Source organism: Bos javanicus, chromosome 23, assembly GCF_032452875.1.
Source record: "Bos javanicus breed banteng chromosome 23, ARS-OSU_banteng_1.0, whole genome shotgun sequence".
NCBI lineage: Eukaryota > Metazoa > Chordata > Mammalia > Artiodactyla > Bovidae > Bos > Bos javanicus.
Genome location: NC_083890.1, coordinates 47,630,573 through 47,654,908, shown reverse-complemented (window position 1 = coordinate 47,654,908; position 24,336 = coordinate 47,630,573). Strand labels below are relative to the sequence as shown.

General features: G+C 45.6%; 1 long non-coding RNA gene across 5 annotated transcripts in view; it reads left to right on the top strand.

The window, feature by feature from the left end:
• Nucleotides 1-17,125, top strand: part of LOC133236729 (uncharacterized) — a 29,390-nt gene extending 12,265 nt beyond the window's left edge. For 4 of the 5 annotated variants that reach the window (XR_009733005.1, XR_009733002.1, XR_009733001.1 and 1 more), the window contains exon 3: nucleotides 16,716-17,125. This is a non-coding gene — a long non-coding RNA (uncharacterized LOC133236729). The remainder of the gene's footprint in view (nucleotides 1-16,715) is intronic. The other variant, XR_009733003.1, reaches the window with a different exon arrangement.
• The last annotated feature ends 7,211 nt before the right edge of the window (nucleotides 17,126-24,336 follow it).

Genomic DNA, 24,336 nt, shown 5'->3' with positions numbered 1-24,336 from the left:
AGTGTTGGAATCTATGAAGCTGAGTTAGCTACTGGAGTCTGTGCAAGACAGCTACGGCTAGAGAAGGACCTCTGTGCATACACTCTGAGGTGGCTAAATATTAATTAGACCAGAAGAAGGGAACAAGTTCTACACCAACGGGCTGCTCTTCCTTTGCGCACTTAGAGCTCTGGGTTCTACTTGTCAGAGAAGGTGGAGAAGATGGGGGACAATCCGCACACTCTTACCTTCAGAAGGGTTAGGTCTTGTACTAGAATCTTCCTTAGCTTCTCCTGTTCCCCCAGTTACCTTGAGACATTTTATGCTACACAATATTAGATTCAAAAGTAGATAAAATCATAGGTTTACAAGTAAAATGGAGCCTTAGAAATATTCTACTTAACTTAGAAAAAGAAGGTGGAAGGAGTTTAAATGAGAGACTCCCGTGGTGCTCCAGTGCTCAAGACTTCTGCCAGCGCAAAGGGTGCAGGTTCCATCCCTAGTCCGGGAGCTAAAATCCCCTGGCCAAAAAACCCAAAATATAAAACAGAAGCAACATTGTAACAAATTCATGAAAGACTTTAAGAATGGTCCACGTCAAAATAAAACCTAAAAAAAGAGCTTAAGTGACTTGCTCCAGGCAGCACAGCCAGCAACTCAGCAACCAGGGCTAGAGTTCACCTCATCCTTCCTTGTGATCATTTTGGATTTGAATGAAGCAAAAGTCTCATTTGTGTGGCCATTTGATCTAAAAACATTAAAAGTTCTGTGTAAAGTGGTGTTTAACAGACTACTAGTTCTTCTCAACTGGGGTAAACCCGGAATCGCTTTGTTATACCCCAGGGAACAAAAAGACCACCTTTCCCAATAAAGTTAAAAGCGTATTTCCTTTTAGGCAAGAAGGATTATTTCTAAGGTATGATGACAGTCTCTGTCTCTGAATCTGAATGCAGTTCTGTAAAAATATTTGAAGAATTGGAGTGGCTTTGATGATTTTGGCAATTAAGTCATTTCATAAATGTTGGAAAAAACTTGCTGAAATCTTTACAGTGTTCAGAATGCTAACTTGATTGTATATATTTCTCTTATTCTAGCGTATATTCACCTTTCTGAGTAGTTATCATAAATGTATCATAAGATGTGTACGTGTGCAGTCGCTCAGTCATGTCCGACTCTTTGCGACCCCATGGACTGTAGCCTGCCAGGCTCCTCTGTCCATGGGATTTCCCAGGCAAGAATAGTGGAGTGGGTTGCTGTTTCCTTCTCCAGGGGATCTTCTCAACTCAGGGATTGAGCTCACATCTCCTGCAGCTCCTGCATCACAGGTGGATTCTCTACCTCTGAAACACAAGTGTTGACTATTAAATACCAGTCATCCTTGTTTGAGTATCCTGAAAGGTTAAACAATTTCTCCAGTTGCTTCTGTTTCCACGTAAAGATTAACCAATGGACTTATTTTTGTTGGTATTTCTGTTTGTTGATGCGTTCGTATTTCGTTGGCTCAAAGCTTAATAAAAAAGCAAAGCAAAGTACCTTGCACTGATAGTAATGACAGTCTTAACGCTGAGAAAGCACTTGTAGATTCATACACATTTATGATGTTAAATTGGTTTGGTGAGTATTTAGCATAAAAAACTAAACCCAACATCTTCCAGAGGTGGTTTCTTTTTTCCTGCCCTTGGATGGTGAAAAGAAGGCAGAAGTGCGCCACCTGGTGGTTGAGGATGGATTGGCATGGTAGACACCGCAAATCCCCTTCTAACTGAATTTAAAGCGTACCAACATGGACGGAGGAGAAGGCAATGGCACCCCACTCCAGCACTCTTGCCTGGAAAATCCCATGGATGGAGGAGCCTGGTAGGCTGCAGTCCATGGGGTCGCTAGGGGTCGGACACGACTCAGCGACTTCACTTTCACTTTTCATTTTCATGCATTGGAGAAGGAAATGGCAACCCACTCCAGTGTTCTTGCCTGGAGAATCCCAGGGACAGGGGAGACTGTTGGGCTGCTGTCTATGGGGTCGCACAGAGTCGGACACGACTGACGTGACTTAGCAGCAGCAACATGGGTGGAGGAGCCTGGTGGGCTGCAGTCCATGGGGTCGCTAGGAGTCGGACACGACTGAGCGACTTCACTTTCACTTTTCACTTCATGCATTGGAGAAGGAACTGGAAACCCGCTCCAGTGTTCTTGCCTGGAGAATCCCAGGGACCGGGGAGCCTGGTGGGCTGCCGTCTCTGGGATCGCACAGAGTCGGACATGACTGAAGCGACTTAGCAGCAGCAGCAGCATTTCCTTAATGACCAATTCTTTCCTCCTCAGACTTATTTTTTTCTTCGTGTCAAGAGTACTTAGCAGTAACTATTATCTTGTTTGACATTCAAAAATATTTTCTAAAATTAAAATGAGTAATCACTCTGCTGTGCTTCTCATGGCATGTGTATCCATGAACATTTGCAGTTTGAGTCATACCAAGAAATGATATTTAGTTAAATTCAGATACTACCAAGGACTCAAGTATGCAGTGAAGAAGAACTAAAGAGCCTCTTGATGAAAGTGAAAGAGGAGAGTCAAAAAGTTGGCTGAAAGCTCAATATTCAAAAAACAAAGATCATGGCATCTGGTCCCATCACTTCATGGCAAATGGGAAACAATGCAAACAGTGAAAGACTTTATTTTTTTAGGCTGCAAAATCACTGCAGATGGTGACTGTAGCCATGAAATTAAAAGACGCTTGCTCCTTGGAAGAAAAGCTATGACCAACCTAGACAGCATATTAAAAAGCAGAGACATTACTTTGCTGATAAAGGTCCGTCTAGTCAAAGCTATGGTTTTCCCCGTGGTCATGTATGGATATGAGAGTTGGACCACAAAGAAAGCTGAGCGCCAAAGAATTGATGCTTTTGAACTGTGGTGTTGGAGAAGACTCTTGAGAGTCCCTTGGACTGCAAGGAGATCCAACCAATCAATCCTAAAGGAATTCAGTCCTGAATATTCACTGGAAGGACTGATGCAGAAGCTGAAGCTCCAATACTTTGGCCATATGCTATATATAGCATATATGTATAAAACTATATGCTTTATATTTATATGTATAATGTAATATTTGGCTCTAGCTTTTCAGAGGCCTTTGGTTAAAAGCAGTTAACACTTTTATTTAACCTGTCCTACCTACCCCTTAGGATCTTTGAGGTTATGGAGGCTTTTAAATAGGTTATAATCCCAGAAGTTACTGCATACATTTACATTCTATTTAAGTAGAAAATGAAGCAAAAAGACACTGTTAGGTAAAGGATAAAGTTCATTAGCCTGACTGCTGAAAAATATTAATTGTGAATAATGAGTCTCTTTTGCATAGGAATGTAAAATAGAAAATAAGATTCATTTCTGGTTTTGAGACTTTGATATTCTTTGTTCTGAGGTCGCTTCATCTTCTTCAGTCAGAGACAATATCTTGTTAATCTATCTCCATTTCTAACATAATGGCATTAGTGAAATGTCACATCAAGGGCATAATTCATTATTATATTATAGTAAGTCCTTCCTGCCATCTTTTTTTGAACAAAGCAGGATGATTAAACATTGCTAGTGAGGGGCGCCCACAATTTTTGGTGCAATCTTTGGAAGCAGGTCTTACCCCTCAATCAGCTAGTGGAAGCCGTTGTCCAAAGTCATTGTGGATCAGAGAAGCCATCTTCTGGTTTCTCTGTCATCAGTTCAGTCGCTCAGTCGTGTCTGACTCTGCAACCCCATGAACCGCAGCACGTCGGCCTCCCTGTCCATCGCCAGCTCCCGGAGTCATCTTAGTTTTCTGAATGTTGATCTCTGTCCTAGTCCTGGTCATTTCCATGGACTGAGCGATTCTCTCTGGGACATTCTTGAGGGGGCGAAAGCAGAGCTGCACGTGCTTTTACCCTTCTGTCTCAATGAGATTTATTTCCGAATACATTTACATATGTTAAGTGAGTTTTGTGACTAACTAGCTGTAAGACATTTTGCAAATTGTTTGACATAGTTGGCCTCAGTCTCCTTATTTGTTAAATAAGAGAGTAGAACTATACGCTTTCAGAGGTCCCTTCCAGCTCTAATCCTACTATACACTTTCAGAGGTCCCTTCCAGCTGTCATCCTACTAAATGCTTCTTAAAGGAACATGTAAAAAAGTCTAGCTTATCAAAGCATTAGAAAGTACTTAGCTATTTTTATGGTTTGGATCAAAAATATGAGCTGTCACTTCTTGGGAAGCTTTATTGCCTCCACTTCTTGGCACAGGCTGAAGTTTAATATCATTATGGCACCCTTTAATGAGGATTCCCTAATTTAGGAAGGCATTTGTGATAATGATCACTTAAAAAGATCACTGATTTGAGAAATGGTTCGGGTCTTAATGGGTGCTGAGAATGAAGGCTGAGTGATTCTTTACTGGGCTGTGCTAGTGCTGATATTTGTTCTGCTAATTGTACTTAATTTACTGTGAAGTTTTTTTCAGAGATTTCTGTTGCTGTGAGCAATGTTGCTACTGGGTCTGGGCATTGAACTTAGAGCCCTTATTCCTTGACTATCACATAAACCGGTCCATCCTAAAGGAAATCAACCATGAAAATTCATTGGAAGGACTGATGCTGAAGCTGGAGCTCCAGTACTCTGGCTACCTGATGGGAAGAGCTGACTCATTGGAAAAGACCCTGATGGTGGGAAAGATTGAAGGCAGGAGGAGAAGAGGGACACAGAGGATGAGATCATTGGATGGCATCATTGACTCAATGGACATGAGTTTAAGCAAACTCTGGAAGATGGTGGACAGGGAAGCCTGGTGTGCTGCAGTCCATGGGGTCAAAAGAGTTGGACACTACTGAGCGACTGAACAAACACAATTTTTTAGAGGGAGTGACCTGGAGGTAGCCTAGGAATCTTGCATCTTCCTCCACACTGCTTCTTAGGCACATCAGCAGTTCACCCATCAGTTTATGAAAACCCAGGAGTTGGAAATGCTGCCAGTGGTTCTTGCAAAAAAGACCAGATAGATCACTATTCCTCAAAGATGGGCATTTCACACTGGGATGCAGAGGGAAGTTGGGAGGGAGGGAAAGTGAAGGTTGAGAATGAAGGGAAAAGAAAGGAAATCATCGAGATGAAAAAGCTATGAGGAGCCTTCTCTCTTATAGAAAGCTTGGCAGAGTGCTGGGTTCCCTCCAGGACTGCACCTGGGCTCAGGGAAGAGGACTGACCTTGGGTGTCTCTCTCTCTCTCTCTCTCTTTTTTTAATGAGTATTTTTTTTTTTTTTGGCTTCCCTGTTAGCTCAGCTGGTAAGGAATCCACCTGCAATGTGGGAGACTGGGTTTTATCCTTGGGTCAGGAAGATTCCCTGGAGAAGGGATAGGCTACCCACTCCAGTATTCTTGGGTTGGGAAGATCCCCTGGAGGGGGGCATGGCAACCCACTCCAGCATTCTTGCCTGGAGAATCCCAGGGACAGAGGAGCCTGGCGGGCTACAGTCCATGGGGGTCAGAGTTGGACACGACTAAAGCGACTTAGCACGCACACATCATAGCCAATTAACAAACGATGCTGTGAGAGTTTCAGGTGAACAGTGCAGGGACTCAGCCATACACACCTGGATCCATTCTTCCCCAAACTCCCCTCCCATGCAGGCTGCCTCATAACATTGAGCAGAGACACCTGTGCTCCACCGTAAGTCCTTGTTGGTTATCCATTAAAATGTTTCTTGATCGGAGTGGAGCAGGTTTTGTCCTCTATTTTCTACCCACCCCCTGAGGGTACCTAAGGAATCATGAACAAGAAGCTCCATCAAATATAATTATAATCCTGGGAGTGATTGCATAGACACATTGCATTCACGTTATCAATAGCTCCCTTGCTCTGTTAAGGCCCTCGTCCCCTTCTGTCTGGTAAGGAAAACTAAGCCACAAATCAACGGCTGGTCTCAGATTTAGGTTACACGTTTTCTCCAAAGACTGTGTGAGGACTGAGAAATAAAACAATTAATTTCACTGGACTCAGGCAAGTCATCTGATCTGAAAACCAGGTGTCTGGTCTTTCCACGAAGATGGATTGCCTGGTGTGTCAGCCAGTCCCGGCTGAGCATTCCTGAGTAATTAGGAGTCATTTCATTGGCAGATGCCTACCCAGCTGACCTTGCAGAGCTCTCGAAATGTCTGAGCCAGAAGCCGCCCCGCCCCAGCAGACCTCCGCAGCACTGGCCTGCAGGACTTGGTGACATGATGCTGTGACATAAAGGCAGTCCACGGAGCTGCCGTCCACAGCCCCAAGCCCCAGGCTACCAGGAAGAGGGGTGAGTGTTCGAAGGTTAAGCTAAATAATATGCTTTTAATGATATCGTGTGCCTGGCAGATCAAAAGCATCACGATGAGATAAAAAGTTCAAAAAGGACTTTCCCTGCACAGTGCATTTGACCAAAGCTGCTTTCATGATCTCGCTGATGGAATTCTAAAAAGTGTTTTTAAGGGTTTGACCCTAAGTGTTACACTTGAGCGGGTTTTCCCTCACCTTTCATCCCATGGAGACGGGAGCCATTTGGTGGGAAGATGGATTATTAGCAGGAGAAAACCAGCGCTTTGTGGTCTGTACGGATGGACTGATCTGGGTCTGGAAGCATCTGGAAATGTTATCTGGGTGCCTTGGCCATCTGACAGGGTGTTTATCTCTTTAAAATGCTAGGGAAAACACAAAAGCAACACCCAGGTTGGGAGAATTTAAACTTTGCTCAAACCACATCAACTTCATGAGGCTTTCCCAGAAAACTTCTCAGTTGGAATTGAGGGGAGGGAGGAAGACATGAACATTTCCTGAGTGCCCGTTACATAATATGGGATTCCTAGGGGGCACAGTGGTAAAGAATCCCCCTGTCAAAGCAGGAGACGCAGGATTGACCCCTGGGTTGGGAAGATCCCCTGGAGATCATTTCCTGGAGAAGGAAATGTCAACCCACTCCAGTATTTCTTGCCTGGAGAATCCCATGGATGGAGGAGCCTGGTGGGTGAGTCTGCCGGGTTGCAAAGAGTTGAATACAACTGAGTAACCAAACAACAACAAATTACATACTATGTATGTGTTGGGGACTTCAGATGCATGATAATATTTAATCCTAAAAGTATCCTAGTTACTATTAGTTAATAATAATAATTATTAATATTATTAATAATCTGTTATTATTAATAATCTGTTCTCCCGCTGAACTTTATTTTTAAATATTAATCTATCTGAGAAGGATCTTTAGTTGCATCTTGCAAACTCTTTAATTACAGCATGTGGGAATCTAGTTCCCTGATGACCAGGGATGGAACCTGAGCCGCCTGCATTGGGAGCATGGAGTCTTAGCCACTGGACCACCTGGGAAGTCCCTGAACCTCCTTTTTTTAACCATAAATATAGCCTTTATTATAAACATCCTTGTGTGCAGCTTGTGTCGGCCTTCACCTTTAGGCCGGGTGCAGGTAGAGAACACAGGCTCTGTCACTTCCTCAAGCTGCTATTTATGGCCCTACTCTGTGCTGACCATCGTACCTACTTGCTTCATGCGCACCATCTCCTTTCATCTTACAAAGACTCTGGGGGTCTGGCTTTGGTTTGCTCACTTACATACAGATGAAGAAATTGTCTGAGGGGTTGGGTAACCCGCTTATCCTCGCCCAGTCAGTAGGTGGCAGGGCTGAGACTGGCACGCAGGCCTGAGGGGCTCCCGTCCACGTTCCCGTGTTGCACTCGCTGCCCCTAACCCTGGAATCTAGGGCCGCGGTGTCTGCTCGACTGATTGCTTGTGTGACGAGCGATGCAGTTTTCCATCAGGCCACCCTGCCTTCCAGGCTCCCATCATCCTCTCACCTATTTGACTTAAAAAATACTCACAACCTAAAGTTGAGAGTTATGTTTTATGGGGCGGGCATTTTTAGGACTTCAAGCCCAGGAGGAGGCGTCTCTGTATGGCAAGGTGCTGGAGTCTGGGCTCCCTGAAATCATTCCTTTGATGTGCGCCTAAGCTAGCTGGGGCCAGCATCCTGTGTTTTCATGTCCTGAGGTCCCTCGGGGCTCACCAGCTCAGCTTCAGTGGTGCCTGCAATTGCTGATGATTGTGATATCCTTTGTCTACTGATATGGCAGGAAATATTCCAGTTCTCACACCCATCGTTATCATATTACAAACCTCCTCAAAATATCCAGCCCACCCTCTCCAACCCCCCAGGAAGAAGTCCTTGTCCTGTAAAGTGTGATTCAGGGACCAGCAGAATCACCAGCATTGGGGAACTGTGTAGAAAAGCACATTCTCAGGGCCTTCCCTTAGACCTCCTGAACCTGGAGTGCCGCTCAGGAAAGTGGTCTCGATCAAGCTTTCTAGGTGATTCTTATGCCTCCGGAAGCTCAGAAAGCACTCTTTTAACTGGTCTCTCCATCTGGGCCTGAGTCGTTCAGTCATTCCTTCAGAAAGCTGCCAGTGAGTTTTTGAAACACACACAGCATCATGTATATAATTCATGGCTATTATATAGGACATGTCATGAGCACAGTCCTTAGGCATGGAATCCTCTACAGGCTTCTACTCAGGAACCTGCAATTTTTATTTTTTAACAAATAATTTATTTTTGGCTCTGTGGGTCTTTGTTGCTTCTCAGGCTTTTCTCCAGCTGTGATGCTCGGGCTTCTCACTGCGGTGGCCTCTCTCGTTGCAGAGCGCGGGCTCTAGGGCAGTAGGCTCAGTAGTCGAGGCTCACGGGCTTAGTTGCTCTTCAGGATGTGGGGTCTCCCTGGGCCAGGAATTGAACTTGGGTCTCCTGCATTGGCAGGAGGATTCTTTACCACTGAGCCACAGGGAAGCCCTACAATTTTTTCAGTTGAGGGCTTTTCTGGAATAACCACGGGCGCTTTGTGGGCTGGTCTTATTCATCTACAGAGCTCCTGTACTGAGCACTCTGGAAACTCTTCACTGAACAAATGAACTGCTAAGTCACGTGTCATTTTCTTATGGCAAGTCTGTTAATCTGTTTGAGTTTAAAAGGATGAATTCAAGTCCAGTTTTTGGACATTTTTTGATGATTGATATTTCCTCAATTAAATAGCTGGGAGTTGGGGGGACGATTACATGAGTAAGTTCAGTTCAGTCGCTCAGTCGTGTCCAACTCTCTGCGACCCCATGAATCGCAGCACGCCAGGCCTCCCTGTCCATCACCAACTCCCGGAGTTTACCAGACTCATGTCCATCGAGTCCGTGATGCCATCCAGCCATCTCATCCTCTGTCGTCCCCTTCTCCTCTTGTCCCCAATCCCTCCCAGCATCAGAGTCTTTTCCAATGAGTCAACTCTTCGCATGAGGTGACCAAAGTACTGGAGTTTCAGCTTCAGCATCATTCCCTCCAAAGAAATCCCAGGGCTGATCTCCTTCAGAATGGACTGGTTGGATCTCCTTGCAGTCCAAGGGACTCTCAAGAGTCTTCTCCAACACCACAGTTCAAAAGCATCAATTCTTAGTGTACCTGACCGCTTGGTTACGGCCTCTGCCCTAGTCATTCCCAAATGTTTATATATAAAGTTACATCATTGTATTATAAATCACTTACCTTACAGTTCTCTTTTACAAATTGAGCATTTTGTTTAAGGTTTTTGAAAGCACATATGTACAAAATTGTATGAGCCTGTGGTTAAAGGCGATCAACAAACATAACCGGTACTCCAGTTAAAGGATGCGTAAGGATGAGGCTTGCTGGTGACCCAGACAGCCGCTGCTTTGCAGGGAGGCAATTCTTTTGCTGGCAGTGTGTTTTTGGAACTAAAGAAGTTTAAAAGGTGTGTTTCCTCCTCTCCCGCTCCTGGAGTTTTGGTTGAAGGCTCCAGATTACAAATGTGTCATTGCCACGTGTGTTATTTTTTCTTCTTCCTCCCTTCCAGAATCCCGAGACTGGGGCTCCTCCCCAGGCAAGGCAAGGCAGGAGACTGACAACGAAAGGCGGCGTTGAGACTGCTGAAGAGTTCATTTTACGGATTCACACGCTAAGGCTGATAGCGTTTCAGTAATTTACCCAGTAAATTTCCCTTGGTTATAAGAGGTGGGACTGGGATTGAACTAAGAGAATTCTTTTCCCCTGTAACACTGATTGCCCAAGATAGGGGCTCCCCAAAGTATGAAACTCAGGAACAACTGAGAGCTTTAAAAAATACATGGATTTCTAACTGCCACCATAACCCTAATCAACTAGAATCAGGGTGTAAATTCAGGAGAAATTATATTAAAAAAAAATGTTTGGTTATCTGTTTGTCAAATTCCTATGCTCAACCCTGCTTGGGAAATGTAGTATCAGGCAGACCTCATATTCAGAAGGATCTGAAGCGGCCTCAGGCAGCCAAGTGGGTACCTATGACTAATGCAGTGGTTCTCAGAGGGTGGTCCTTACACGGAAGCTTCAGCATCACTTGGGAACTTGTTAAAGATGGCAGGGCCTCATCCAGAACTACCTAATGAGAATCTCAAGTGGTACCTAGAAATGTGTGCTTGTAATTCTTCTGGGCGATCCCAACGTTGGCTACAATTTGAGAAGCACTGATGTCATTGGTGACTGTGAGAATATAGCTGTTCTGGACTAGAGAGGGATGGATTTCTAAGCCACCATCAGTCATCCGTAGCTGAGTGAAAACAAAGTGCCTGCTCTGTTGGGGGAGGTGAGCAGGGCGGGGGGAGGGCTGAGCAGAGAGGGTCAGGGCGGGGTTAGAAAGGGAAGCGGGTAACTAGGACAGTCTCCACGCTTCCCCATTCTGCCAGCCCTGCCTGTGCTACCTTTTGCCTTTCTTCTAAGAAGTAAATGTCAAAACTAGTTTTCTTTGAAGGCGACATAGGTATTTAACACCTCAAACAGCCGGAGTCCCACTAAAAAACAGGGGTTTTATGATGTGATAATTCACCTCCCTGGAGTTAGTGTGCTTTGCCTGGTTAGAATTTGACTAGCTAAATTTGGGTTTCAGAAAGGAATTCTACCAAAACAATTTTGTGCTTTTTTTTGAAGGCAAATCAAATTGACTTTTAAATTTTTAATTGGAAAATTAAGTTCCTTTAGGCTCATTGCATCTCTAACAGGATGGGCCAATTATTGGTCAATAAAACAGTGTGACCAGGGATTCCTGTGGCTTACAAACATTACACGAAAGCCTCTAATCTTCCTTTTGCACAGCATAAAATGAACATGTTAATTCTTCCTGCATTTAAAAAGATTTAAATAAAAATTCCCTTACCCTTCATTTAAAAATACTGAAGTGATTTTCTTCGTGTACCAAACACGTGTTAGCCCAGCAGTAGATCCTGGGGAGTCAGGGATGAACAAGACAAGGTCCTTATGCCCAGGGAGCTCCTGGTCCAGTAAGCAGCTTGTGGCCACCAAGATGTGTGTACCCCGCATGCTCTAGTCATCAGAGATCTTTCCGCTCAAGCTCTGCTAGATGGTACATGGTTGCCCATACGGACCAGGTCTCTGCCCCATAAGCGTATCAAGCCCTGATATCAGATCAAGAGAATAACAATCCCTTTGGGCAATTCAAATAGAGGGAATTTAACACAGGGGGTGGGTTACACCGGTAATGAAAGAGTTGAGGGTACAGACGGGCAGGAAAACTGGGCTGAACGGAGTCAGGGAAAGTTGATGTTATCAGACTCTATGAGCTGGGTTTTTTGGGTGCTTTTAGAACCACAGCAGGGGTGTTTTGGCCCCTGCCCAGGGCTCCGTCCTCAGGGTGGACTCCACACTCTCCAGTGGCCCCTCGGTCTCCGTGGTGCCCACTGTCCCCGCCCCGGACGCTGCAGGCCCGCCCACGTGTAGGATGTTTTCCAGTGGTCCCTTCAACTCTTCAGAAATGTCCCGAGCTCCCTGCTCAGGCTGCAACCTGCCTCTTTCTCTGGTGCCAGGGGTGGGGCTGGGCAAGCTGACCGTGTTTGCTTCTCCAGGCTGTGTTGATTGGGTGGTGATGAGCTGACTCATTTGAAAAGACCCTGATGTTGGGAAAGATTGAAGGCAGGAGGAGAAGGGGACGAAAGAAGATGAGATGGTTGGATGGCATCACCGACTCGTTGGACATGAGTTTGAGCAAGATCTGGGAGTTGGTGATGGACAGGGAGGCCTGGCATGCTGCGGTTTATGGGGTTGCAAAGAGTCGGACACGACTGAATGACTGAACTGAACTGAGCCCTCCGGGGAAGGTATTGACCGTGGTTTCAACAAGAGCTGAGCTGAGAGAGGAGACCGGATGGGAGTTGAGTCTCGAAGCTCAGGTCAGTCATCTGCCAATGTCTCCCGCTGAGCAAACCCGAGGAGAAAGGAGGGGACTGGAAGCCATCCTTCGCTGGATGGAGCAAAGCAGAGGAAGGTGGGGACCGGGTCTGAGAGCTAATATTCCAGTCAGGGGTATACCCAGCTGTCCCCCGAAGGGAATTCTTGCCAGCTGGGTCGGAATAAGAAAGGTTGTTTTTTTTCTTTTTGCCGTATTGCCTGGCTTGTGGGATCTTAGTTCCCTGACCAGGGATGGACCTATACTGGAAGCAGAGATTCTTAGTCAGTGGGCCACCAGGGCAGTCCCAGCAAGAAGGTTTCAACGAAGATCCGTCTCACTCCTGACCACTCTCAGGGGGACGGAGGGGACGACAGAGAACGTCCCACCCAGAAAGCGGCTGGGACACAGAGGTCAAAGCAGTGCAGAGGTGCAGTCCCATCAAGACCCCTTTCAGAACCAAGCTTCCTGGATTCTCTGCTAAACCTCACTCGCAACTCAATTTTGAAAAACGTTTTCGTCTTGCAGCAGTGCTCAGAATCTGCCCTCTGCTCTCGGAAGGAGTAGGTCTGACAGTGAATCCTTTCAGGTATCCGTGTCTGCGTTGACTGGCCTCTTAGATACTTAGAGAAGGAAGACTTAGCTCAGAATAATCAACAGCAAACCTTGTGGAAAAAGTAAAGAAATTTTGGGCAAGAGGGTCCTGCTAGGCCCCTCGATGGGCTCCTTGCCTCACCCGCTGTAAAGAGCTCAGCACAGAGGTTGAATTTGGGACCAATTTGCCAGGACGATGGCTAGCTGGGTATGATGACATCAGCTAGGGACAGTACTGCTCAGTCCCCCCCCTCCCCCAATCCATTGAGGATTCATATTTTTATAAAATATATTTTTAAAATTGCAATAGAAGAAAAACATACAAAACAGCATTTGAGTATTTTTTGTTAGATTTGACAGGCATAGAATTACACCATCCAGTTACACGGCAAGTTGCTGAACTCTTCCTGTTGGGCACCTACTGTTATGGACAGATTCCTGTCCCCCCTCCACACTGGCTCAGAAGACGCCAGCGGAGGTGGCCTTTCTGATCGTAGGAGGCTGCTCTGCGGGAGGCTCTTTCTTCCCATTCCCGCCCCCTGACCCATGTGTTTCTGGAAATGGTGACAAAGGTTTAACAAAAAGCAGGCTCTGTAGATCAGCAAGAACCTGGAGGAAAACAGCTCTGAGGGGCGCACTTAGCAATAGCCGAGCACGGGGCTAATGCCTGCACCCCGGCTCGGTCGGGTGGTCTGTCTCTTCCCCACCCACTTCATTTCATGTTCTTTCGATGCTGACAACTTGGAAAAGGCAGCAGACATTTCTAAAAATGACAGTTATCTTCAGGGAAAGGAAAATGGCAAATATGAGACAAAAAAAGTATGAAGTAAATTTTTCACCCTGAAGGACCAGAGAAATCATTAGAGTTATCTGACAGCCTCCGTCTCCAGGCGTGTGACCTGCCTTCTGGCTATCTCATTGCTATTTATATGAGCCGGGATGTCTACCTAGCGGCCGGGTTGAAATCAGGCGGGATCTACGGGAACTCAGATATGGCCCAGAGTGACAGAAACCTGCAAACTCTTACATCTGTCTTTTGAAATTCTGGATTCCACATTATCCACCTATAATTCGCAATTAGTTGCTTTTCTCCCAACACACACACACACATACACATGCCCACACAGACACACACAGACAGACACACAGACAGACACACAGATATACACGTTTTTATCCTTCTCTCCCCTAAAACATCACATTGAGCAAAATGAAACTTTAGGAATTAGCTGTCATTTCTATTCCATAAGATATCATGATACTAACAGAGTGGGTATTGACATAAAGTAAAATAAAAATATCTGCTCTTTGCCTCAGTCTTCAATTAAGATATTCAAACAGATTTTGAAACGGGAAATTCAAAATTCTCTTACTTATTTTTGACACTTAAACCTACGGAATTTCTTCTTTAAAAAGCTGCCATTACTGAAATGTTATTAGGGTAACATGAGTAAAGTTAAAGCATACTGGTGGGAGGGGGGTGGAAAATCATACCGGTGGGATATACAGTCAAATGCAATTCTGTACAGCCAAGCATTTCTTCCCGCTTGAGAGATTCGTTTTCTCTGATGCCCTTTATTAAAGTTTAAAGCAAGTGTTGACTTGGCGGGAGGGAAAGGGTTTGGGAATGAGCTTTCTTGCGGTTGACCTTTAGGGGCTGTCATGCTGCCTGAGGTATTGTTATCAAGTAAAGTAGGGTGTGGTTCTGTTTGTAAAAAAATGTTAAAAACAAGAAAACCAGAAACAGAAAACCCTCACCCCCCAAATCAGCCTCCATATTCATCTCTCAAGATCACCCCGTGTTTTGGATCACATACCCCTCTTGGAGTGTGTCCCTGTGTTTGGAGGGAGAGTTTGATCAATTATTCCACTGACAGCTAAAATCCCATCATGTGTCCATGTGTTTCTCAAAGAGAAGCTTAACTATATTCTCTTTATATCGTTTCAGCAAATGATTCTCAGCACTAGGACTCAAAAACCTGCTCCCACAATCTTTTCACAAGTTAAAGTTTCTCCATTTCAGCCTTTAGCATGATGAAAATGAATCTGAAAAGCCCTGTACCTATTAAAATTCTTACTCCTGCCAGACAGCTGCTTTCCTCTGAAGATCACGTCATCTGCTTTTTGACTAGGTTGTGCATTTAAGACCTGAAAACTGTGACCCCCCGTTGCCTAGCAACCGAGAAACTCTGGCCTGAGCCCTGGTGGGTGAGATGAAAAAAGGTCTGTGAATGTGGCAGGCCTGTCCTTATCAATATGCTACCATGGCAGCTACTTTTATTTCTTTCTAGTAATATATCATAATAAGTTTTGTAGGTCTTTATACTGTGGTTCTCCCTTTTGAATAAAAGCATAACTAAGACTTGAGGGGATGTCTGATATAACAGAAAATGTAACCATAAAAAAAAAAAAAAAGCCCAGAATAGAAATCATCTAACTGCTGAGTACCCTGCCGAGCTGCCTGAGGCAGCTACACATTTCCATTGAGTTATTTTATGATCAGGCCAGTATGTTATTGAAATATTATCTCTTTAGCCTTTCTCATTCTGATAAGAAATGACAGGCTCTCAGAACAGTAATACATACAGAGTACAGAATATGGGGCCATGGACAGAATTCAGCTGGGGTAAAGCATACTGGCTTTGGAGAATTTCCATTAAAACTGATCATCCTTGGGTTGTATTTTCAAATCGGGCACAGTCCACATTCTAATGTCCACTTTAATTGTGATGAGAATTTGGAGCTCTGCAGATGGTTCCACCTAGACCAGTTTATTGAATAACATTAAAGAAAAAGTGTGCAATGTTTTCACCCAAAGCAAAGACTGAAATGCTGACCTGTTTGAGATGCTTAGGTAACAGCTACAATTGGGCTTTGAAGTCATTCATGAAAGGAGGGTAAGGAGGCATAATCAGGAAGAGAAACTTTCAAATGAAATATTCAGAAGGGGGTCTGACTTAGAAATATCGTGGAAATGGTGTGTGATCCATAAAGCTTTGTTACCTTCTAAAGCTTTCACAGGAGGAAAGATGATCTTATCACTGTTGACTTACTGATTCTTTGCTGTTGTTTAACATGTAAGCCATCCCATATTGACAAACCAAACATGTTCATATTTTGAGATGCTGCCGGCAATGCAGGAGACCCAGGTTCAATCCTTGGGTCAGGAAGATCCCCTGGAGCAAGGGAATGGCTACCAACTCCAGTATTCTTGCTTGGAGAATTCCGAGCAAGACAGAGGAGCCTTCACGGCTACAAAGAGGCTGCAAAGAGTCAGACATGACTGTGTGACTCACATTTGCTCTTTCAAGGGAGACGTGCGTCTCTGTGTCTGGCTGTAGGAGTGTGTGTCTGTGTGTAGTGGTTCAGTCGTGTCTGACTCTTTGTGTTCCCCTGGATTCTGGTCTGCTGGACTCCTCTGCCCATGGAATTTTCTAGGCAAGAAAGGAGACTTGGGGTTTATTCTCCATTCTGCTTCTATCAACCCCGCGGCCTGAGGAAGGTGGGGACTCTTAGGGACTCAGAACTGCCCCCTAGAAAAGAAGAAGTTGGACTGTGCAGCTCCCAGCATCCGCCCGTTCTTTCTTGTGTTTCTTTCACCCTCTATCAGCTACATCTACTCTCTGCTCTCTTTTATCATCATGTGTGTGTGCTCTGTCACTTCAGTCACGTCTAACTCTCTGCAGCCCCATGGACTCCAGCCCACCAGGCCCCTGTGTCCATGGGATTTCGCAGGCAGGAATACTGGAGGGGGCTGCTGTTTCCTCTTTTGGAGGTTCTTCAAGATACACATAATCACATTTTTGTTACTCAAACTACGATACCTATGTAATTTTGATAATCACCCCTTTGTATATTTTCAGACTTTCTGACCCTCTGACAAAGGACATTCAAGAGGAACAGAAGCTGAGGAGCCCCTAGTGACTGATCCTGGGGCTGTGTAAATTGATCTGCCACAAACCCGAAGTGAGCATTTCCCTCTGTTCAGCCCAGTCTCTGTGTATGTATGGGATCCGTGACTGGTTTGCTTTCTTCTTCTTTTTTTCTTTCTTTTTTCTTTTTTCAAAGAGCAATAACGTCGACGCAGCTGTTGCCTCCTTTCTTACAAATGCTGCACAGTGAATCATCTTAGCCTCTCTGTAAAATTTTAACTTAATGGAGTCCTGGCATTTCTGATGAGACGAGGAACTTAATTTTATACAACAACCTATTGAACAAGCTGTTCTTGGACATTCCCATCTCAACTAAATGTTAAAAGTATTAAAATTCACATTAGCACAAGAGGAAATTTTGCATGGGTAATCCTTTAATACAGTGTTTTATGGCTCTATTAGCTGCACAGCAGCTGGTGACATGATGAATTTAATCCATTAAAAAATTCAGGAAGAGGTTTAAAAGTCAGCTTTTTAAAACATTATCTTGCTACAAGGAAAGGGAACTTCTCCTCGGGGCCAGAAGTGGCCTGGCTTCACACTGAGGCAGGTGTGCAAAACACACGTGCCTGACAAACGCACATGCTCAGAGGCTGGCTCCCAGAGAGGGGTTAGTGTGATGGTGAGCCAGGGCTCAGGGCGGGGGAGCCAGAGCAGGCTGAAACAGCTGAGCATCTTTGACTTAGGTCTTCTGCTTTCTCCTTGCTTTTCAGAGAAGGTTTTACATGGATAGTAAACAATGGTATAGTTTTTAGATGGGTGCAGCATTTTTGTGTCGAGGTCTGTATTTCTGTAAAATCAGAAATTCCCTGAGCCTTTAGTGGTATGATTATTTATCTGACAAGGGCATAAGTAAGAAAAGATGTTTCAACCCTTGCTATAAATAAGCATCTGCCAAATCCCTTGGGTATAAAAGCTTTGGTGCAAGGGATCCAGGGCCTCACCTTGAAGAGATGCCCCCGCTTGGTACCTCTGGAGGGCCTTGGGAGGGAGCCTGGATGCAGTGCAGTGAAGTAGCATCTTGGATGGCTTAGTAAGTTGGGGACCTGCCTTGGAAGTAGATGGATGGCACTGGCGTGTCTTAACCACTAGCCTGCTGCTACTGCTGCTAAGTCGCTTCAGTCATGTCCGACTCTGTGCGACCCCATAGACAGCAGCCCATCAGGCTCCCCCATCCCCGGGACTCTCCAGGCAAGAACACTGGAGTGGGTTGCCATTTCCTTCTCCAATGCATGAAAGTGAAAAGTGAAAGTGAAGTCGCTCAGTCGAGTCCGACTCTTAGCGACCCCATGGAGTGCAGCCCACCAGGCTCCTCTGTCCATGGGATTTTCCAGGCAAGAGTACTGGAGTGGGGTGCCATTGCCTCCTCTGAACCACTAGCCTTAACATCCTTCATTTTTCTTTTCCAAATTGTAACTTGTTTTCCCAAAAGGAAAAAAAAAAAAATGACATTGTCCTCCCCCACCAATAGGTTTTTCAAGTTCATGGGTAGGATTAATTGTTCTCAATGTCAGGAGAATTTCTTTGCAACAAATAGGTATTTCTGAGCGGAGACAATAACAGGTCACCTTGGATCCAATTGCCTGATATTTGTAAATGAGTTTGTTATTGTATTCAACCCTCATGAACTGAAAAATAGGGCGTTTTGCCTAAAGAACTCATTTATACAATTCCCAAGTTCATGTAACTTCCCTCATGTTATCTCCTCACTTAGCAGAGCTCGATATGGGAGGGGAATTGCTATTCTTGCAGTGTAGCTATTATGGATCATAAGACCAAAACCAAACCCACCTCATGTGCCTTGCAGGAAATCTCTAATGGTCCCTACAGTTTCAACAAACCACCAGGTTGCAAACAGCAATTATAGCCCTTGTATTCTTCAGTATAAAAATCGGTTTGTTTTTCTTCTGACATAAAAGGCTTTACCTTTCTCGAGGTGCATGGGTTACTTGGGTGAGAAGGCCCTTTCTTCTGTTCTGTGGACAGAGACAGGAACATTCTAAAATTCTTATTTTCTATAATTCTCCCCTCACCCCACCTCCAGTCCTACCTAGAATTGACTTTCTCATGGCAAGTTTCGTGTATTTAGCAAACGGGCGAACTTCAGAGCTGCTGGCTGTTAGCACGGGTGACGTTGGTCTGATGGGATCTAATCCTGTGTTTGAGGCTGACTGACTGAGATGCAGCAGCCTCTGGACCGCACCCCCTCCAGACCACCCCGCCTCGGACCCCCTCCCCGGATCGACGCCCCCCGAGCCCCCACTTGGAACGCTTTTGCAAAGATGTCTTTCACGGGTGTGTGGTAATGTGTTTCATTTTCCAATCTATGTGGTTCCTGGTGACTGAGCCTGTTGTGAGAAGGGTTATGCAGTCTGAGAGCTCGACTAATGACACTGCCTTTTTTTTTCTACATAAAACACAAACTCCACTAGAGTGATTTCCATATTGGAAAAAAATGCATAACCACAGTCCAGCCAGTAGTGCCATTGTTGCTGTGTGCATTTCCATGTCTGTACTATTTGCAGAAGCAAGAGAGATTCTGGTTCGCATATCAGACGTTATAGTCAAGGATAAAGCAAATGCAGAAGAATCAGAAGGGGAGGGGCATAGGCATTTTGATGGAATTTGGTGTGTTCCTGCCATTTCCAAAGAATTTAAAAATGAGAACAATTTGTGTTTCTTGATGATTTGATGGATTCCCTGATGGCTTGGATGGTAAAGAATCTGCCTGCAATGCAGGAGACGTGAGTTCAATCCCTGGATTGGGAAGAAGGGTATGGAAAACCCACTCCAGTATTCTTGTCTGGAGAATTCCTTGGACAGATAAGCCTGGTGGGCTATAGTCCATGGGATCACAAGAATCGGACATGACTTAGTGGCTAAACGACTACTACCATGATCCTTAAATCATTGCCGTAGGATGGTCCAGGTGAGCCCAGCTGGGGTGGTTGGTGTGTTATTGGCCAACTCCGGCTTCTAAGAGACACCACTCAGCCACTTCCGCCTGCTCAGTTTCCTCCACTTCACAGGGGATGCCCTGCAGTTAGACTCCCTCCCGGCCTGGTGTGAATGAGCCATAGACGGCCTCTGTGTATTGACCCTTGCATTCTTTATTTCTTTCTGGTAGGCTGTGACCTGTTAGCTCAAAAGCCAATCAACACCAAACTCAAATTTTTACATGCCAGTTATTTAACAAATCACCTGGAATGGTTTTAGAGTCTTTATTGAATTTTAAAAGTAATTATCAAAGATTATAATTGTACCGTATTGAGAAGTATAGAGCAAAATGCAGTGATTAGAAGACAGTTGCTCTCCAACACTGCTTTAAAGTCTTTATTGAATTTGTTACAATGTTGCTTCTGTTGCTTATGTTCTGGGGTTTTGGCCAGGAGACCTGGGGTCCTAGCTCCCTGATCAGGGATCAAACCTGTACACCCTGCATTGGAGGTGAGATCCTGACCACTGGGCCACTAGGGAGGCCCCCGAACTAGCAGAATTTTAGCCATGTAGAGACCGCCTGCTCTGCCTACCTCGGGAAACCTCACCCAACAGTGACCCTAATCGGTGATGCTCTCTGAGCTCTCGGATCCAGACTCACCGTGTGCGGCCGGGCGCCATCACCCAGACACCGAGCCCCTCTTCTTCCCAGGGGTCCCTCGTCTTCTTCCCCTTCTGAGCCTTGCCCGCATGTTGTGTGGGCCTCCCCCACCTGCAGCCCCGTCCTGGGGCCCCCTGACAAAGCCTCGGTGCTACGGTGGGTCCCAGGGTCGTTCCTTTCTCCTTGGGCTTCCCTGATGGCTCAGTGGGAAAGCATCTGCTGGCATTGCAGGAGACACAGGAGGTTCGGGTTCAACTCCTGGATCAGGAAGATCCCCTGGAGAGGGAAGCCCCAGATTCCTCAGCCTCCTGACCTCCACCTCCTCCCCTTCCTTCCTCTTCCTCCTTTGCAATAAGCAAAGCAGTCTTAGTTCCTCTGGGCTGAGAGCAGGTGTACAGAGCTTAAGGAAGGCTGCCAGAGTGTCCTTGACTAGAGTGAGTTGATGAGCAGTTGACCACAGGACCCGTGGGACTGGCTGCCATAGGAACTCCCATCTGAGGGAGTTCAGGTCTGATCCCCGGGAAACTTCAGTCTCGCTGGGTGGATGGCTCAGCTACACACAGCGAGGGGCTGATGCGAGCCACTCGCCCCGACCGTGTCTTCCTAATTCAGAAGCTGGTTTCCTCCTCGGTTCTGCTAACGTTCTCTGCTCCTGCAGGTTTTGACCGACTCCCTGTGGTATGGCCGGCCCTGTTTGAGGGCCGGGATGCAGAGGAGAGTGGAACAAAGTCATGACTCAGATGATGGTGAGGGGGTGTCCCAACCGGAGTGGGAGGGAGGAGAAGCCCTGCTTTTTCTAGCTCCAGTGGACTGTGGGGAAAGGAAGAATTAGAGGAACATGGCGGCACCCCTCTTGCCAGCACTCAGGCCTGTGGTCCTCAGAGCCTTCAAGTTCTCTTTGGTTTTGAAGGAGATTTTAACTTTTTAATTAAAAATTTTATTCATTTCATTAAAATAAAATTAAATTAGTTTTTAAATTTAAAAACTTTTAAATTAAAATTTTATTTACTTAATTAATTTTTTTTACAATATCATGTTGGTTTCAGGTGCCCAGCACAGTAATTCAGTTATACATATGTGTGTGTATAAATATAATTATATATTTTCCTATTCAGTTTCTTTTCCCTTATAGGTTCTTATAAAATATTAAATGTAGCTCCCACTGCTATACAGTAGGTCCCTGTTGGTTATCTGTTTCCATCAAGTTCTCTTGGGAAAAGCCTGAGGAACGTAAATGGGCCTGGTGACCTATTTCTTTAAGCCTGGCAGAGGCTACAGTTCCCTGAGCATGAGTTCTGGCAATCCCAAAATGAATTCCCAGGAATCCCGAGAAGTGATCAGGGTTAAAACAGGGCTCTGTGGACGGCTTTGCTTGTGAAACACTGCACGGTCTCACGAGTCAGTGCTTCTCCAAGTGTCTTTGCACACTGATGACCTGGGCGTCCTGGGAAGATGCAGGTGGTGGGACCTGAGATTCTGCATCTCTAACCGGTGCCTGAGAGATGTGGTTCTGCTGATTCAGGAACCATATTTTGAGGAACAGAGCTTGTGAGATGCTTTCTGCCTATGAAAGTCTATGAAACGTGCTAAGAAACCCCCCACTAATTTGCTGAGTTTTATTTGTCTAAGAGTCACCTACCAAACTATGCAGGGTCAGAACGGCGATGAGCGCTTTTGGAATAGTTTAAGAAACATTCCATGAAGAGCCTCATGGCGCTGGCTGCGTCGTGAATCCTGTTTACTGTGTGTGAGCGTGTGTGCTTTGGATACTGTGTGAGTGTGTGTGTAAGTGTGCTGCCCGTTGAGGGGGAGGTGGCTGTTTGCACAGGTAGCTTCAAGATCATTTCCCAGCCTGCATGGGAGCCTCTCAGAACCTTGTCGGCTCCTGATCTAGAAGTGCAGTCTGTTCCCTCCTTCCCACCTGAACCTGTGTGTGGGCGACTGTCTCCCCAGGTGGAGCAGGCACAACCTCTCCCCAGGTGGTGAGGTTCTCAAAGGCAGGCGTCCCCACCCTCCAGGGTCTGCTGCCTGATGACCCGAGGTGGAGCTGCTTGTAATGATAATAATAATAATAATAATAATAGAAATAGCATGCACAATAAAGGTAATAAAGGCTCACCAGGCTTTAGCACACACTGTCACACCAGGGGTGGAGGATGAACTTGAGATGCTGACATGCTGCAGGAGGAAGGAAGTGCACAACAGGCGCTCCCGGAAGACGCAGCGTGCCGCCGCCTGGCCCGAGGCCTGCGCCCCTTACCCTATCCTGGCGGGAGTCCCGCAAGCAGGCAGGGCCGCGCTGGACGCGTCCTGCAAGTGCTGCGCCCCCGACGGGCAGGTTTGAATCATCCTGAAACCATACCTCTCACCCCGCTCTGTGGAAAAACTGTCTTCCACGAAGCCCTTCCCTGGTGCCAAAAAGCCTGGGGATGGCTGCTCAGAGCTGATCCACTTCCCACCTGCTCTGTCTCAGAGCCATCCTCAGTCTCCAGGGGAGATGAGAGCAAAAATGGGGAAGGGAGGGGGGTCGTGGAGGTAGGAGGGGGGATAAGGGAGAGGAAGGGGAGGTGGGGGGAGGAGAGGTGCCTGAGCAACCCAGCTGTTCCAGCACCCAGCGGTTTGAATCCCCAGCCCAGGCACTCGGCTTGAGTCAAATGCTTTGGAGATGACCTCAGTCAGATCGCAGCTCCAGCCGCACGCACGTGGGCTGCAAGCGTATGAGAGACGCCAGTGAGAAGGGCCTAGCTGAGCCCAGTTGGCCCCTAGATTTATAAGCCAAATAAATGATGTTTCTTGTCTTAAGTCACCGCGGTGAAGTGATTTTATGCAGCAATAGATGTCTGGAGGAGTCCAGACAGTAGAGATCGGATTGAGGAGTTGCTTTTTTGTATTTAGACGGGGGAGCCTGGTGGGCTGCCGTCTATGGGGTCGCGCAGAATTGGACATGACGGAAGCGACTTAGCAGTAGCAGCAGGGCCAAAGAAAAACTGGGTACACTCTCTATTTGAGCTGAGATAGAAAATGAGTTACTCTGAGCATTTCCTGCGGCTGGAGTTCTCCTCTGAAGCCTGGGCAGCCTCTCTGCTCAACCGCTTCGGAGGATGAGCACGTGTTCTGTGGTGCCGAACGACACATTGGATAAACAAGCAGATGCGCATTAAAATGAACGAGTGTCAAAACTTTTTCATGCTTATTTGTTATTAACGACAGAAAGTGAAGGTGCAGTTCGAATAGTTTGTTATTCTTTTACGTTTGTGGCAATATATTACAATTTATGCCTTGGCTTAGAGGTTGATTACAAGTTTTATGAGACTGAGTGCCTGTTATTGGCAATCTTGATGTTTTCTTTTCTCCTGTAACGTGTCACAGACAATGGATTTATATGCAGTCAGTGATTTTTGTTTTATATCATTTCAATAAAAAAAATTAAAGAAGAAAGTGTGGAGTGGGGAGCAAAAAGGGGATAATGAAGGTTACATTCGTCATATGGGAGGATTTAAAGTATATTAATAATATGTGTTCTTTCTGGCATCCATTCTCAGAGCACTTTATATTCTTTGCAAGAGACAAAACAACAAGTCATCAGGGACTTTTTATAAACACAGGTGGCGCTTATTAAACTGAGAAATAAAAATTTTACACTCCTGATGATTAGCCTAGACAAGTTTTCATGAGCTCCTGCACTTACGAAAAACGGTGCTTATTTTCTTTCCTACTTTCTCCCTCAATTCTGATGACTTTCATTCTCTGTGAACAGCTTGAGTTAGTGGTGCAGTGATACCTAAAATATTTCTGACAGATTTTTGAGGAAAGATATTAACAATCTATTTTACAACGATCGTCGTAATAAAATACCGCACTCTACAAATTTTAACAGACATGGCCATGAACCTCAATGCAAATAAAGACTTCATATGTGAAGAGAGAATTAAGGTTTATATCGACAAATATTTG